This window comes from Procambarus clarkii, chromosome 8 (genome assembly GCF_040958095.1).
Source record: "Procambarus clarkii isolate CNS0578487 chromosome 8, FALCON_Pclarkii_2.0, whole genome shotgun sequence".
NCBI classification, from domain to species: domain Eukaryota; kingdom Metazoa; phylum Arthropoda; class Malacostraca; order Decapoda; family Cambaridae; genus Procambarus; species Procambarus clarkii.
In genome coordinates this window covers 6304272-6320403 of record NC_091157.1, presented here as the reverse complement: position 1 = coordinate 6320403, position 16132 = coordinate 6304272, and the positions used below count along the sequence as shown (strand labels likewise).

General features: G+C 38.1%; 1 pseudogene; it reads right to left on the bottom strand.

Annotated features, from left to right (window-relative positions):
• Nucleotides 1-4128: 4128 nt before the first annotated feature.
• Nucleotides 4129-12465, bottom strand: LOC123759596 (folate receptor beta-like; annotated as a pseudogene).
• Nucleotides 12466-16132: the final 3667 nt, after the last annotated feature.

The window sequence follows — 16132 nt, the reverse complement described above, 5'->3', positions numbered from 1 at the left end:
TCTTACCAGTTTCTACAAAACTCCTCTCAAACAATGTACAGTATTTTTAAACATGTTTAGGTATACACAGCAATGTGCTGCTTCCCTATTCTGTATAAAGGACCACACAGTGTAGATCAAAAACCAGCTACAAGCTCACCCAACATCCTCACCTCACAGGATGGCCAGTCATACATGGAATTAGGAGAGAACAAAATACTTAATGCTGATCTATTAGCCTCCACTGGCAAAATCTGGGTGCAGCACAAGAATATCTTCCAATATTCCTGAGTGTATGAAGTAATTACAGAGCTCAAAATACCTCATACCATTTGGTATGAAGTCACTGATAACAGGACAATCACAGATATAGTGTTGGAGAGTATGTTCTCTCAAGTAGGACTGAAAACAGATGTTTTTTTTCCACCAAGAGGGCTATAAACCCATGGAACCGCCTACCCGCTGAAGCCGTAAATGCCAAATTCCAGCTAAAAAATATCATTAAGACAATTGGCGGGCCCTTTAACAAGCCGCCGGCTTTCTGTCCTCTTCGAGGTCACTAGATAGTTAGTAGCCCTTGGGTAAATTCAGTAAATATATACAATAATTGTCAGCGCATCTTCCGAGCAACAAGGACAGCTACACAGTATCTCTTAGAATTACGTAGGTAAACAACAAATGTAACATATTTGTTTACTACAATGTCGGTGCTGGCTGTAGAAGTTGTAAAAACATTGTTTTACTTCGAAATATACTAATTTTATAAGAAAATTCGACGTAAATAGGAGGCAGTAGAGCTCCGATAAGCCAGCGCTAAATCTTCAATATGAAGAATGTTGCTGCTCTCTGATTGGCCAAACGAAACACAGTAGTGACCTCTATCGGCACGCAGGTGAACCAACAATTTTCTTCTTAAGTATACCTTATTGAATCGCACCTAAGCATCTTCTTAGGGCGCACTTAGGAACCTTCGTAGCAAACCCACTTACGAAGAAATACACAGAGCTACCTGAATCTAGGTCCTGGTCGACGACCGGGCCGCGGGGACGCTAAGCCCCGGAAGCACCTCAAGGTAACCTCAAGGTAAGGTCCTTTTATCCTACAATCTGCTGCAAGGTTGATGATGAATAATGAATTCTGTTAATTTGCTAGTTGTGACGTGGATTGTTATGCACCACATGCAAGGTCTTGCATTTATCGATATTAAAACGAATTTGCCGTTCTTATGACCATTTGTGGAGTTCATGTAGATCTCTTTGTAAAGTCTCAATCTCATTTTCACTTCCCACTTTACCATAAGTCTTAGTGTCATCTGCAAATTTGATTATGTGGTGAGTAATATTTTCTGTCATTGATGTATAATGACAAAAGTACCCCACTTACCACATTTCTCCAGTCAGATTTATTCTAATTTAGCACGACTCGGGTTTTCATTGTTTTAACCATTGTTTTATCCATTCCAGTATTCTCCCATTTATTGCAAGTGCCTGTAGTTTCCTTCCTAGTCTTTCATGTGGTACCTTGCCAAAAGTTTCAACAAAGTCCATGTGATTAGTCCATAATCATATACTAATCATTATATGATTACATGTTGTTATTATGATTTTATATTATGCAAAGATAAGGTACCTAGGTGCACCTAGGTTTTTCCTCTCAACTTTCAAATCCCCCTCTCCTTAACTCTCCACCCTCTTTTCTAATCTCCGTTCTCCACCTTTCTCCCCCTTCCCTCTATTCAAACATTTTTCGCCTCCCCCTCCCCCACTTTCTTTCTCGGAAAATGTAATATTTCGAACCACTGACACTGCTAAATATATCTACGGTAAACACAATCTCTATTTCAGATTTGACTTTATGAAAATTGCAGGGGGGGGGGGTTAAGGGGCGCTATAGATGCCGATTTGTAGCACTGGGGCCGCCCCCGTCTGGCCTGGGGGGCGACCAGACGGAGGCGGCCCATAACCCCCCGAAAATTTTCTGGCCAGACGGAAAATGCAGCACATGTAAGGTGCTGCATTTTCCATATCAAAAATCTTTGCCAGTCTTCCGACTATTTGAGAAGTTCATGTTCATCTCTTTGTAAAGTCTGGATATAATTTTCGCTTCTTACTTTATCAGAGATCTTTATCAGATTTATCAGATTTCTGGAGATCTTAGTGTCTTGTGCAAATTTGATGGTGTGGATTGCAATATTCCCATATATGTCATTGATGTTTGACAAAAATGGATTGGCCCCAAGATGGAAGCTTGCGGTACTCCACTCATCAAATTTCTCCAGTCAGATTCATTTCCATTTTGAACAACCATTTAACCTTTGCTTTGTCCATTCTAGTATTCTACCATTTCACAGGATGCAACTCACAATAGTTAACTAACTCCCAAGTACCTGTTTACTGTTAGGTATACAGAAGCATTAGATGAAAGGAAACATGCCGAGTCATTTCTACCCTGCACGAGATTCGAACCCAGGACTCCCGACTGAGTCGAGAAAGAACCCAACTGTACTACAGAGATCCTTTGATTACTGTTGCCCTTTTCTGATGTTGGCACAAGATCCTGAGTAATCTCATACAAGATCCCATACATGCAAGCTTCACTAAAATTGCAATTGCTTGTTGTATTAAAAGCTCCTTTGATGTACTTGTTTGTCATTAGCTAAATAATTATCTATACAGTTGTCAGTGCTATATATCCATTAACAAATCTATTAAGGGTATTGACTAATAATAATTGATTGTATATTAAAAAAAACATACAAAACATAGTACAGTTGTGGACTTTTACTTTACTTTAACTTTAATTACGTGCAATGGCAAGTTACCACGTCAAAGTGGTGACGTGCAATGTCACTACTTTGATGCTGATGGCTTAATAATTATCAGTTTGAGTTTAGCAATACAGGAACAATGTGTGCAAGCCCAGAGAGTACTTGGTCGAGTAAGGGTCCTTTTATTTATATTTATATACCAGAAGGTACATTGGGTTTTTGAGGATACATAGCATGGTAATTACATTCTTGTAAAGCCACTAGTACGCGCAGCATTTTGGGCAGGTCCTTAATCTAACAGATAATTTTAAGTAGGTAAATTCTAGAGGAATTAATAAAATGATAACAGATACATTGCAAGAAAAAAATGAGATGAGAGAGATTAGTAGGTATATTAAAGCACATCGGTAGCTCTGATTGATTGTATTGATAGCTTGATAGTAATTTAACAAAGATTAATAGGCACAAAACAGCATATTGATAGCACATATAAGAAGACAGCAATGATCATAATGGTAAAGTTGTTTGGATTAGGTACATAAAGATTGGGTAGCACTAGATACAGTGCAATTTTAAGGCACAAGGTAGGAAACTATGAAGATGAAATTAGGTAATTTTTAGTTTTTTTTTTTTTGAATGAGGCAAAAGTTGGACAGCTTTTCAATTCATTAGGGAGTGAGTTCCATAGACCAGGTCCCTTTATTTTTGGGGATTGACTCTGGGGATATCAAAGAGATATTTATTTCTGGTGTGGTGATAAAGGGTCCTATTACATGTGTCCAGGGAGAGTTTCAGAGCAGGGTTTGCATTTAAGAACAGGGTTTTGTAAATATAAGTGACACAAGAGAATGTGTGGAGTGAGTTTGTTTAGCATGTTGAGGGATTTAAACAAGGGGGCTGAGTGTTGTCTGAAAGCAGAGTTTGTTATTATTCTGACAGCAGATTTTTGCTGAGTGATGATGGATTTGAGGTGGTTTGCAGTGGTTGAACCCCATGCACAGATACCATAATTAAGATAGATATAGATTAGTGCATAATATAGTGAGATGAGAGCAGAGTTAGGTATATAATATCTGATTTTGGAGAGTATACGAACTGTTTTAGAGACTTTCTTAGTTATGTGTTGTATGTGGGTGCTGAAGTTGAGTCTCTTGTCTAGGAATAGGCCAAGAAACTGACCCTTCTGTTGGGTAATCCTTATTGACAGGCTTCACCTGATTCCAAATTACTTTGGTCGTGAGAATCACTCCAATGCAAGAAATGGGTCCTCACCAAAATTTGTATGGCTGAAGGTTTGAAGGCGTTTGGGCTTGGGGCTGTATGTGCCGAGGGCACTTTAGTTGGGTGGCATTATATAATAAGGTTTTACACAAACACCGTCATAAAACCTAATGTTTATTTACAGAACTTACTTACTAATATATAGGTTGCTTACATTATTCTATGATTGATGTTAGAAAAGCTAATATCACATTAGAGAGACATCGGGATGCCTTAATTGACCGATCACATGGTTCACTTGTAGCCAATCCTGTATTAACACTTTCTTAGACAGTAAATGACAAACGGCTTTCCTAACACTGCTGGTTTCAAGGGAAATACAAGAGTTCCTTCTGAATACTTAGAGAGTCAATATAATGGCATGCACAATCACCACAGTAATGACCTGTCAAGCTGACAGTCAACATAACATATACATATATCTAAATGTGTTGTGTGCATAACACACATTCACTGACAGGATGAACAATCATGAGTTTAGTTAATTTATTATATGCCCCATACCCATCCTGTGGGCAGTAGTGGAAAGGGTTACAGAGGCACATAATAATAATACAGTAATAATAATAATAATAATAATAATAATCTAAATGCAAGAAGGTACAATGTGTTGGTGAGATTACATAAGATTGGTATTTTTACATTCATGCAAAGCCACAAACACGCATAGTGTTTCGGGCAGATCCTTAATCAGTCCTTTTCGATCCAGGTCCTTATTAGGCAAGATGAAAAAAGGTACATTGTAGCATGGTTATATATATCAACAAATAAGTACAATATAAGTTGACAGCAATGATTACACTGGTAAGGATATATGTATTAAGTACTAATATTGGGGAAGTGGGTACTGTAGTACAAGATGAAGTTTGAGTTTGAAGCATGAGGTAGGAAACTATGAGGATGAAATTAGATACTCTTTGGTTTTACTTTTGAATAGGGAATAGGTTGGACAATTTTTTAATTCATCAGGGGGTGAGTTCCAAAGACTGGGTCCTTTTATTTCCATGGAGTGTTTGCAGATTTAGTTTGACTTTTGGGATATCAAAGATATATTTATTTCTGGTGTTGTGCTCATGGGTTCTATTACACCTGCCAAGGAAACGTTTCAGATAAAGATTAGCATTTAGGAACAAGGTTTTGTACATGTAAATAGCACATGAGAATGTGTGGAGTGAGTATGTTTAGCATGTTAAGGGGCCCAGTAATCAAAAAATATTAAAATTGTGAAAACTACTAATAAATGTTTAACAAAATTCCAACTTATTGGCTTCAGCATCATGAAAGTTTCATCCCAATATTGATTTTATTGATTTTAGACATGTTTTTAAAAAAGAACAGCTCCTATTAATTGGAACTGATGGATAATGCAGTAATAAAGAGATGCACCTATCCGACACTCAAAGAAGAAGATAGTAGTAAGAAGTGTTCACAAAGTGGATATGCAGTTGGTGCCTTTATAGCATTGCTGAGTAATACATAATAAAACAAATAATAATAAGTATGTTATTATGCTCTGTTTTGTTATATATATCATATAAATACAATGCCCTAATGTTAATATCTGTTATTTTCACCAGTGTCCACAAATGTTTTTTTTTTTATTTTTTTTTTTGTCTTCCTTTGTGTATTATCTGATTTTGTTGCAATTTTTACATCCTGTAGAGTGCATACCCGTCCTTAACTATGTCAAGATACTAGAATTTAATTGGTCAACAAATACATCAGCCACAACTGGCAAAACTTGGTACTTGGACTTTTATTTTGGGGGGGGGGGAGAGGTGATATTTCAGATTTCAAACCATTTTCTTTGTCTCTTTAGGGTTTTTTTGATAATTAGGGACCAGATTAGGGCTTTATCACTTATATAAAGTATACATACATCCCCTAAATCATTATAATTATCCCTATATCTGTTTTTCTTCATTTTTTCTTTACAGGCATACCTCAGTTTAAGAGTTTAATTGGTTCCTGGAGACGCCTCGTATTCCAAAAACTCGCATTCCGAAGCTAATTTCCCCATAAGAAATAAAGGGAAATGAATTAATCCGTTCCTGACTACCCCAAAAACCCCACATCAAACTAAATTTTTATACCTAATTCATCTAAATAAACCTACAAAACTATGTTCAAGTTATTACTTACCTTGCTGTTGAATGCTGTAGGCGTATGGAAGATGGTGAGGAGGTGGGAGGAAGAGAGGAGTTACTGTTTGGAAGGGGAGTCCCCTTCCATTATCACATCAGGCAGTGAGGACTTTACTGGTATAAACACTCTGGCACATTTTACCTGCATACCACTAGGACTTGCTTGTTTTACTAAGAATTTGTCTAATGACACTTGTTTTTCCCTACATTTTAACACTTGTCTGTAGTAAAACATCACATTATCATTTAAAAGGTCAATGCAACGGCCTGCTACAGCTTTATCTGGGTGAGTTTTTTCAACAAAACTTTGCAGTTCTTCCCATACTTCACACATTTTCTTAATCAAGAAGGGACATCCTCTACTGCCTCTACTCACAGCTATTTTCTTAGGTTGAACCTTACCAATGGCTTTCTTGAGACCTATGGCAAGATATATAATGACAACTTTTATGCTCAAATGGCCAAAAAAACCAATAAAAAACTGTAAATCCTTGTGAAGAATTCAGGTGGGATAGTCACTGGACACGAGACACTGGTAAACTGAGGCGCGATCGCCATGCCACCACGCGCCAGTCGGCCTGTACACGTATCAACAAACTCGCGTCCCGAGGTAACCCTCGCCTTCCGAGACATATTTTTGGAGTAAATCCTGCTCGTCTTCCGAAAAACTCGCATACAGGGACACTCGCATTCCGAGGTACCACTGTACTTCATTTCAACACATTGATCTACAACTCACATATTCAAGTACGAATAAAAAACCATGTTTATTAAAACATACAAGTAAATTAATGAATTAGAACTACCTTATTCATTGTCATTAACTTCAAATTCAATTATCTTTACAACTAGAGTTTCCACTTTGAGTCGGCATCAAAAATCCAGTTTGACCGATTCTCACCATTTTTACATAAAATGGGCACAGTCGTCTGTTCTACAATCCTATTTCATTGTTTTTTCATAAACCTTAAATGTCGAGTTATAAATTTTTTGGTATACAATTTGGCGCATATATCAAATGCCATATTTGACTTTTTTTTACAGTAAACTATACTGAATCCTATAATAATAACTAATAAGAATGAAGATTATATGCTCTTCTGAGAGCCTAGTAACACCAAATAAACAATTTGTGATATTTAATATTTGATGCTCATTTAAAAATCTTAAATTTTTAATACTGTACTTCTACAAATATTTTTCATTTTTTGTTTTTCCACGTTACGTTGGCGATTATTTACATAAAGTTGGAGCATGTGCCTAGTAGATTATGTACAAATAATTTGAAAGCGTTTGAGCAAGGTGCAAAATTTCATTTCCTGGCCCCCTTATGGGACTTAAACAATAGTGAAGCGTGTTGTCTGAAGAGTTATAGTTCCGATAGATTTTTGTAGAGTGATGATGGGCTCTAGATAATTTGCAGTGGTCGAATCCCATGCACAGATACCGTATGCAAGAGGTATAAATTACCCCAGTGCAATGCAAAGAGCAGAATGAGGGAACAATCTATGTTGGAAAATATACCAACCATTTAAGACTTTTGGCTGCGTTATGTGGGTGCTGAAGTTGAGTCGTGTCTATGTATAGGCTATGTATAACTTTTCCCCCTTATTTTTTTGACAATGTTAACATTGTCTACCTGAAGTTGGATTTCATTTGGCAATTTACTACCAAATAAAATATAGTACATTAGGCCTTATCTATGTTCAGCGAGTTTGTTGGTAGACATCCACGAGTGGATTAATTCATTATCGACAATATTTGGCAAGTTTGGGTCAGAATAGAGGAAAGGTAGTCTTGTCAGCAAATAGTATAGGTTTAAGAATGTTACAAACATTTAGCAAATCATTGATATAAGAAATAAAGGGCCCCAAGATGCTGCCCTGTGGCATTCCTACTGTCAATGGTAGATAGGGGGGGGGGGTCAAGTTATTGATGGCTACATAATGGTGCATCACCAAGAAAGGAACTAATAATCCAGAGCTAGGCCTCTGATACCATGGTAAAGTTTAAGAGGTAGTTATGATTTACAATATCAAAGGCTTTTCACAGGTCAATAAAGAGGCCAATTGGGAACTTTATTCTGACAAGGGCTTTATGGATTATATCGAGCAGCCTAATAATGGCATTGGCATCCATTCCCAAAAGAGTACCAAACTGGTAGGGATTTAATAATGTCAAGTTTTTCAAAGTAGAAATAGAGCAGTCAGTAAGCGATTTTTCAAATATTTTTGAAAATAAGTATCAAAAAGAAGGCACCAAACCAGGAAGGTTATGTAGCACCATCAAATGAAAATTTTTGAAAGCATCAGTAGACTTGATATTGGTCTGTAATTTAGGTCAGCTGTCTTGCCCCTTTTGAAATGGCCTCACTCTTGCTTTGAGGATATCAGTAAAAATAAGACAGATTTGTTGAATAGCAGCGCTATGGGTAAAGCAGGGAGAGGGCCCCCCCCCCCCCCAACACTCATACCAAAGACTATTTCACTAATATGTTCCCAGCTGTGGTTTGAATTAGTGATTGCGATTGATTGTGAATGATTGTGATTGAAATGATTGAATTACGAATGTCTGTCGGGCTGACTGGCAAGATGAGTAGTGATAGGATAGCTGCTGATGCGACTTGGTGACATCTGTCTGGGTCTTTAGTAATTTTCTGGCAAGGTCGACACCAATTTACAGAAAGCAGATATTGAATTCGGTTGCAAGTGTGTAACCATCTTTGGAGATTTTTATCCATTTGTAATAATTATTATCCAGGTATCCAAGGATAGATCACCTTCAGTGTTCACCTGACCCAATACAAGATTTCAGACTTGGGCAAAAATTTTGTCGAATTAATTCAGTCAAAATCTACACGTGTGCTGGGACTTCCAGGCTATGCACTAGGAGTAAGCACAGTCAGAACCTAAAGAAAAGTATTCTCTGCCACATGTGGGATAGTACGAGATGGAGCGAAGAATGGCATTGAGCAGGGCAAGTTTATAGCAGTAAAAGGACAAATTTAACATGAAAGCAAGAGAGACAGGTAGTAGCAAGTTTCCAGTAAGGTCTTAAAATGAAACTTGCCCCATTTTTTTCCCGATAAGGCAATTCTTGAAGTTTTAGAGGTAAAGGTCACCCTTTCCCCACCAACCCAGGTATATTAAAGTGCAGAAAGATCACCTTTTAGTATGGCAAGTGAATGCAAGTCAGTCTACCAGAATTTAACAACAAAAAATTGTGCACTTTGTGGATGCATTTGGTCCAAGGAGAATATGGAGGAGGAACTTAGAAGGACATGCCAGAAGAGTAGTCTTCTGGCCTATATGCAAGGAGAATTGGCCAATTCTGGGTGGATGATTGATGTACACACTTTAAATTCTGTATCCACTCTACAATTGTTAAATATTGGGCAGCAAGGAGAAGGGTGTACAGCAGCTGTGGCTACAAAATTACCAAGAAGTAGATGGCAGAATTTAAGAAAAAATTGCCTAGAGGGTCTTCCTAGTTTGGTAAGGAGGGAGAGATGGTGGCAGGGACAGGACAATGCATGGGACATGTAATGAGGAAGCGAGAGATTTTTAGTCCAGAGAAAGAATCTCTCCAATCTGTGGCAGTCATCAAAAGGTAGCACCAAGCTGGGAAGGCTAGCACCATCTGTCCATTATCTTTAATAATCTAAATATTAAAGACTATACTAAAGAATAGAAGAAGAATAAAGAATACTAAAATACTAAAGAATAAAGAAGACTATATTAAAGAATATTAAAGACTATACAAGAAAAAAAAGAGATGGTGTGCAGTTTGTTAGTTTTAACAAAGCCCACGACCTTGCCAACATTCACAGAACATGACTGGGCAGATTTCCAAACTAACTTTTTTTTAAGGGGGAGAGGGGACGTGTGAAACAGAACAAGTAAAATGGCCTTGGCTGCAAGTTTGACAACTCCAATGTGGTTGAGAATCTACCAAAATTTCATTGGGTGATGTCTGATAGAAATAAAGAAGCATTTTATTTCTGGCACATTTCAGATAATTTAATAGAGGTAGACAAGGCACAAGGGTTGGTTAAACGATTCGTCGCGGCAGGGGATCGTATTCCAGGGACCTGCCCGAAATGCTATGCGTACTAGTGGCTGTACAAGAATGTAACAACTCTTGTTATCTCAAAAAAAAAAAAAAAAAAAAAAAAAAAGGGCAGAACCAGAATACAGCACATTATTACTCGTGTGATCAGGATATTACACTCAGAATTTTTTTTTTCTTTGTAAACATTTTAATAGAATCGTTTCCCCTCAGCAAGGGCAAGTTTATAGTCAAAAGTTAAGAGTTAATTAATGAACTATGGCAACAAGCCAAGTCTATGATGCAACTGTCAATATTCTATTGATAAATGCCCAAACAGCAAGTTGTATACTAAACCACATTAGGTTGTAGCTGTGCATCTGGGAACCAGCTATAATCTGTGAATAATGTAGAGCAACAGCATCATTTGGATTGATGGCAGATTGGTTGAACTGTAGGTGCATACATGGTGTTGTCGGTTCAGCATATTTCCAAGCATTGTCCCACACCTAGAATGAAGAGTCAACTTTGTATAAAAATGCAGGTATTAAAGTACAGGTATATTTTAAACTTCACTAAAGGGAATGGTTTATGCAAGACTTTAGGAACTTTTATGAACTCATTTCTTGATTGAGAAAAAATGCACTTGTACAGTGGTAATTTTGAAGCACACCATATAACCTTACCAGGTACTGGGTGTGTCAGTGTTTAAGGAGAAGGCTGGAAAAAAAGTTGCATAGTTAAGCGTAAATAACTTTAGTAATAATTAAGCCAGTCTGGCAAGTCATATGGAAGGGATACCACCTTTACTGGGTATCAATAGACATGTACACAGGAGGCAGAGTCTTATAGCAGGTACTATTAAGAAAATAGCATCAAAATATTTTAACAATTAAAGTTGCCAAACTGAAATTTGGAAACAATCAAGCCACATCAATCTTTGTGATATTTGTAGATGTTCAGTAACCCCTTTCCCATCTTGGTAGGAAAAATATTAAGAGGGCAGTCTACTCTCTAGGCCTATGAATTTAAACCAACATTGAATAGCCAATTTTAGGGCATTTGGAAAATATAAAATTGGCAAGTCACATGGACAATAATACACTGAACTTTGAATCAAGAAAGGTGGGGAGGGAAGAAAAAAAAAAAAAAAAAGTTGTGTTCAACATACCTTTTCACAGAAGTTCCGGGCTGTCCGATAGATTTCTTTAAATGTTTGACAGGTAGAATTTACGGGGCAGTAATTTGTCAAGCAGCTTCCTTTTGTTGGGCAATCACCCGTCATATTCAACCACCTGAAATTGTTGGTCCAATTGTCTGTGCAAGTGACATCGTTGGCACACGCAGTAAACCAAAGCTCACAATCAATGGCACACAGAGGGACTCCCCAGTATCTTTCCCGCCGCCACGAGCGATTTTCCTGCAGGGAAAATTTATTTAACGTTGCAAAAGGAACTAGCAAGCCAAATCTCTTACATGTCTAGACAAATTTATTTTTTGGTAAAAAAAAAAAAAAAAAAAAGCCACTATGCCATTTAAATGCTTAGGGGAAGTCACTTTCAGAATACCAAAATAAAAACTTTATAAAATAGCCTTTTAAGTTTTGCACAATGTTAAATTTTTAATTAAAAATAATTGTTTAAACATGTTTAAGTTATTAAAACAATGCAGAAACCCTAGTTAAATAAAAGTCCTTTAAAATATAGAATTTAGACGTTCTGCAATACTTACCGACACGACCCATGGGCCAACATTGGGTGAACATTCGTAAAAGCAGTGATCGAGCATGAAATGCCGTTTACATTCCGAGGACATGGACTCTACTCGAGAACAGTGGTCATAATTGAAGTTGTAAGGACTAGACTCGTGAATAAGTCTAGTAGTATTCTCTGTACAGCAGGACCTATTCTTCCACTGATGACACTAAAAAAATCAAATATAAAAAGAGGTACTTTCTGTTAAGCAATTTATCATTTAGGTAGAAAGGATATCAAGTTTGACTACTGTCAAAAGCTCTTTACAGCTAAAAGCATATTTTTGAAGGCTTCAGATTTTTTTTTTTAATCTACCGTAGTGACAATATTGTACATTAAAAAGCAAGACGTTAAAAGAAATTATCCATACCGTAGTAAACAGACTGCCTTCTGGTCCTGGTGCACTTTAGTGATGTTTAGAATCTATACAAGTGTTTATTAGAGTATCCACATCTCTCAACTTCTGAGCCATGGTCATGGTCACGACCAACGTTAAGCAGAACATTCTAGGACAAAGATAAAATACTAGGTAAAAGTCATCTATTGAAGTTTCTGGACTAGCTTGTCAAGGACAAACTAGTATGTCTATAGACCTTACACAGTACACAAAATCAACCAAAATAAACTTTAGTATAGCAAATGACTAAGTACAGTACATGTCTCGCACTCTCCGGAGCACATTATTAAGGTTCGAGCACATGCCAAGGACTTTACTTTCAAGTAGACGACATACCAGATTTATGTAAATTCAAGTTGTCCTAACTAGTGTATATTCAAGACCTTTGTTTACACACTAAGTGCAAAAGTTCAATTAGTTTTAAGTTTTTTTTAACCTAGTAATAGTTATGGACTTCTAGGTAGTATAGCAAACTTTTACACTTTCAGGTTATAAAAAGGTAATTTTGCTTTCAAATTAAAGTAAACAAAATGTTATTTTCAACAGCAACAATCTAGGGTTTATACTTTACCATAGGACCATTTGTTAGTCAAAGTTACGAAATTCACATCAATTTTGAGACATTAAAGATTTTTTGGTAGAGAAATAGTTTAATCAATAGTTCACAGCATCAATATTTTGCTAGCATTCTCTGGGGAGGAATAAGACAACTTAATAAATAATGGCCAGTCGAGGTTTAGACCATAGATGCACAGATTCAAGAAGTGGATTAAAAGGTAGTCAACGATTAGGAACATTACGATTTAATTAACAATAGAACGCTTCACTCAATTTCTCATTGTACTTTATTTGAAGTCTGAAAATTATATGGGAAAGCTGTGGCAGTGTGAGGTGCAAAGTTTGATAGCAATACTTTGGCCATGTTTGAGAACAGATTTTCAAAGTCTGGAGAAAAAGAGTAACTCCAGACAAGCCGCCGGCTTCTGGGCCATGTCGAGACTACTAGAGATGGTGGCTCCCTTGGGGAAGTCCTTTCTACATCAATACCACAAAGTTTCCCCCAAACGAATATAAAACCCAATTGTATCGCCAAGACACCGCGGACACCATACAACGAATCTCAAGACATCAAGCAGTTTGAAACCACACCTCCCCGCCGCCTTTCATTACTTGACGAAGGTCAAGGGAGAGTGACGGAAAGCTGCCATCATTAACACCGGTAGTGTAGAGGGGACACCGGTGGTGTAGAGGTGGAGGGGAGAGTGATGGTGTGATCGTGGTGGGGAGCCCCTCGTCGCCTCGCTGTCTCGCTCACTCGAGCTTCGAACACACTATGGTCGGCCTCGAGGGGGACTGGTCAAGTCGTCTGAATTTTGTAACTAGCTCATCAAGATTGTAACTTGCTTAGCTAAATTAATTGTGGGGTTTAGTCCCTGAGTCCATTATGTGCCTCTGTAACCCTTTTCACTACCGCCCACAAGATGGGTATGGGGTGCATAATAAATGAACTAAACTAAACAAGTCGTCTACTGTAATTTCGGATACCGGGCTAGAAACAACTTCGTTCACTGAGAAATTTGTACTTCCAAACCAATTTGTTCGTATATGCGCTGGTTTGTGTTCGCTGCTGTTCTCGTCTGAATAAATACATAACACTTCATCATATAATTATTAGCGCTTCCATTAACAATGCTTAGCGCACTGTTTGTATTACTTTGTTTGTTAACAAAGCGCTCTCGTATCAGAGAAGGGAAGGGAAGAGAACTCTCAGGGGGGAAAGCGCTGTAACGTACGGTTATGTTACGTTGTTGGGTACATTAGATACAGTGTTTAGTTAGTTTCATATTTATTTAGTAGTCCTAGATACAGCAGTGTCGTAGACGTTGAGACGGGGCTTGGAGCAGAGCAGAGAGCTGAGTGTGGCCGGAGTCGCGGAGCTCCATGTGGGAGAGCGTTGTAGCTCGATGAGGTCGTAGTCTGCTGTCTGCTCTGTGTCGAGGCTGTAGCATCTTGGGTCGATTAGAACTGTACACGTCGAGTGCTACATTGTTGATTTGAAATTGTACTGCTTTGCTATTCGATTGATTGATTGATGATAAAGATTAAGCCACCCAAGAAGTGGCACGAGTATGAATAGCCTGTAAGTGGTGACCCTTTTGAGCCATTACCAGTATTAAGAGCTGATACTGGAGATCTGTGGAGGTGCGACTGCACCCTGCGTGACGGGAGATGTCTCCCGAGGTTTGCTATTCTCAAATCGCTTGCTTATATACGGTGACTACACCTCACAATAAGATAGGAGGGCAGAAACCGTTACCTGTAAATAGGGATAGGATTATAGCTTGTGTAGTTATTGCTAATTAGTTATGCCATTAAGATGATGAGATAATGGAGCAAGTATAAGGCTTACTCGCTACAGTGGTGAAGCCTCACTTTGATTATTGACTCCAAGCATTGAAACCTCATTATCATAAGATACCCCCTCGGTACCCCTACTCAAATCTCTGAATATGTTAGACATTAAGTCACTGCACATTCTCTCATGTGTATTATACATATATAAAACTCTAAACTATAATGCCAATCCCGATCTCAAAAGCTTCATAGAAGGATGTAACAGAACCCATGAGCACCACACCAGAAATAAATACAGTTTTGATATTCCTAGAGTACGACTTAATCAAACTAGAAATGCTCTACAAATCAAGGGGCCCAGAATGTGGAATGACCTTCCCAACCATGTTAAAGACTGTACCTCTCTCAACCAGTTTAAGTTAAAAACGAAGCTATACCTAATAAATTCCACACCCACCACTTGGTCCGGGAGACATCTCCCGTCACGCAGGGTGCAGTCGCGCCTCCACAGATCTCCAGTATCAGCTCTTGATACTGGTAATGGCTCAAAAGGGCCACCACTTACGAGCTATTCATGCCCGTGCCACCTTTTGGGTGGCTTCATCTTCATCTTAACACATTCACAAGGGAGACATCTCCCGTCATGCAGGGTGCATTCGCACCTCCACAGATCTCCAGTATCAGCTCTTGATACTGGTAATGGCTTAAAAGGGCCACCACTTACGGGCTATTCATGCCCGTGCCACCTTTTGGGTGGCTTAATCTTCATCAATCAATCAATCAGACATTTCACACACCACCATTTGGTCACCACTTGGTCCGGGAGACATCTCCCGTCACGCAGGGTGCAGTTGCGCCTCCACAGATCTCCAGTATCATCTTTTGATACTGGTAATGGCTCGAAAGGGCCACCACTTACGGGCTATTCATGCCCGTGCCACCTCTTGGGTGGCTTAATCTTCATCAATCAATCTAATAAATACCCTGTAACCTACCTTACCCTTCTATTGTCAACCAATGTCTGTTTTTTTTAAAGAGCGCTTGTCGACATAATTGTATTTGTGCGGCTTTTTCATCTATGTTTTCATTTCTTGTTTTCATTCTACTCATTATGCTCAATTAGTATTAAGCTTGTCATTTAAGTTTATCATGCCCGAAACGCTTTGCGTAATAGTGGCTTTAGGCATTGCATGTACTAGCTCTACCTATAAGTCAACCATTCTTTGTAAAAATTTATTGTATGTATGTACCTTACCTAAATAAACATTTTATTTTATTTTATTTTTTTATTTTTTATTTTAAGATATAGTTTCACCGAAGAAAGTTCAACACCGGCCGATATAAATATCCCAGAACTAAGTCAACTCTCATACCAAGAATGGTTAAGGGCCACAGAGCTAACCTTATT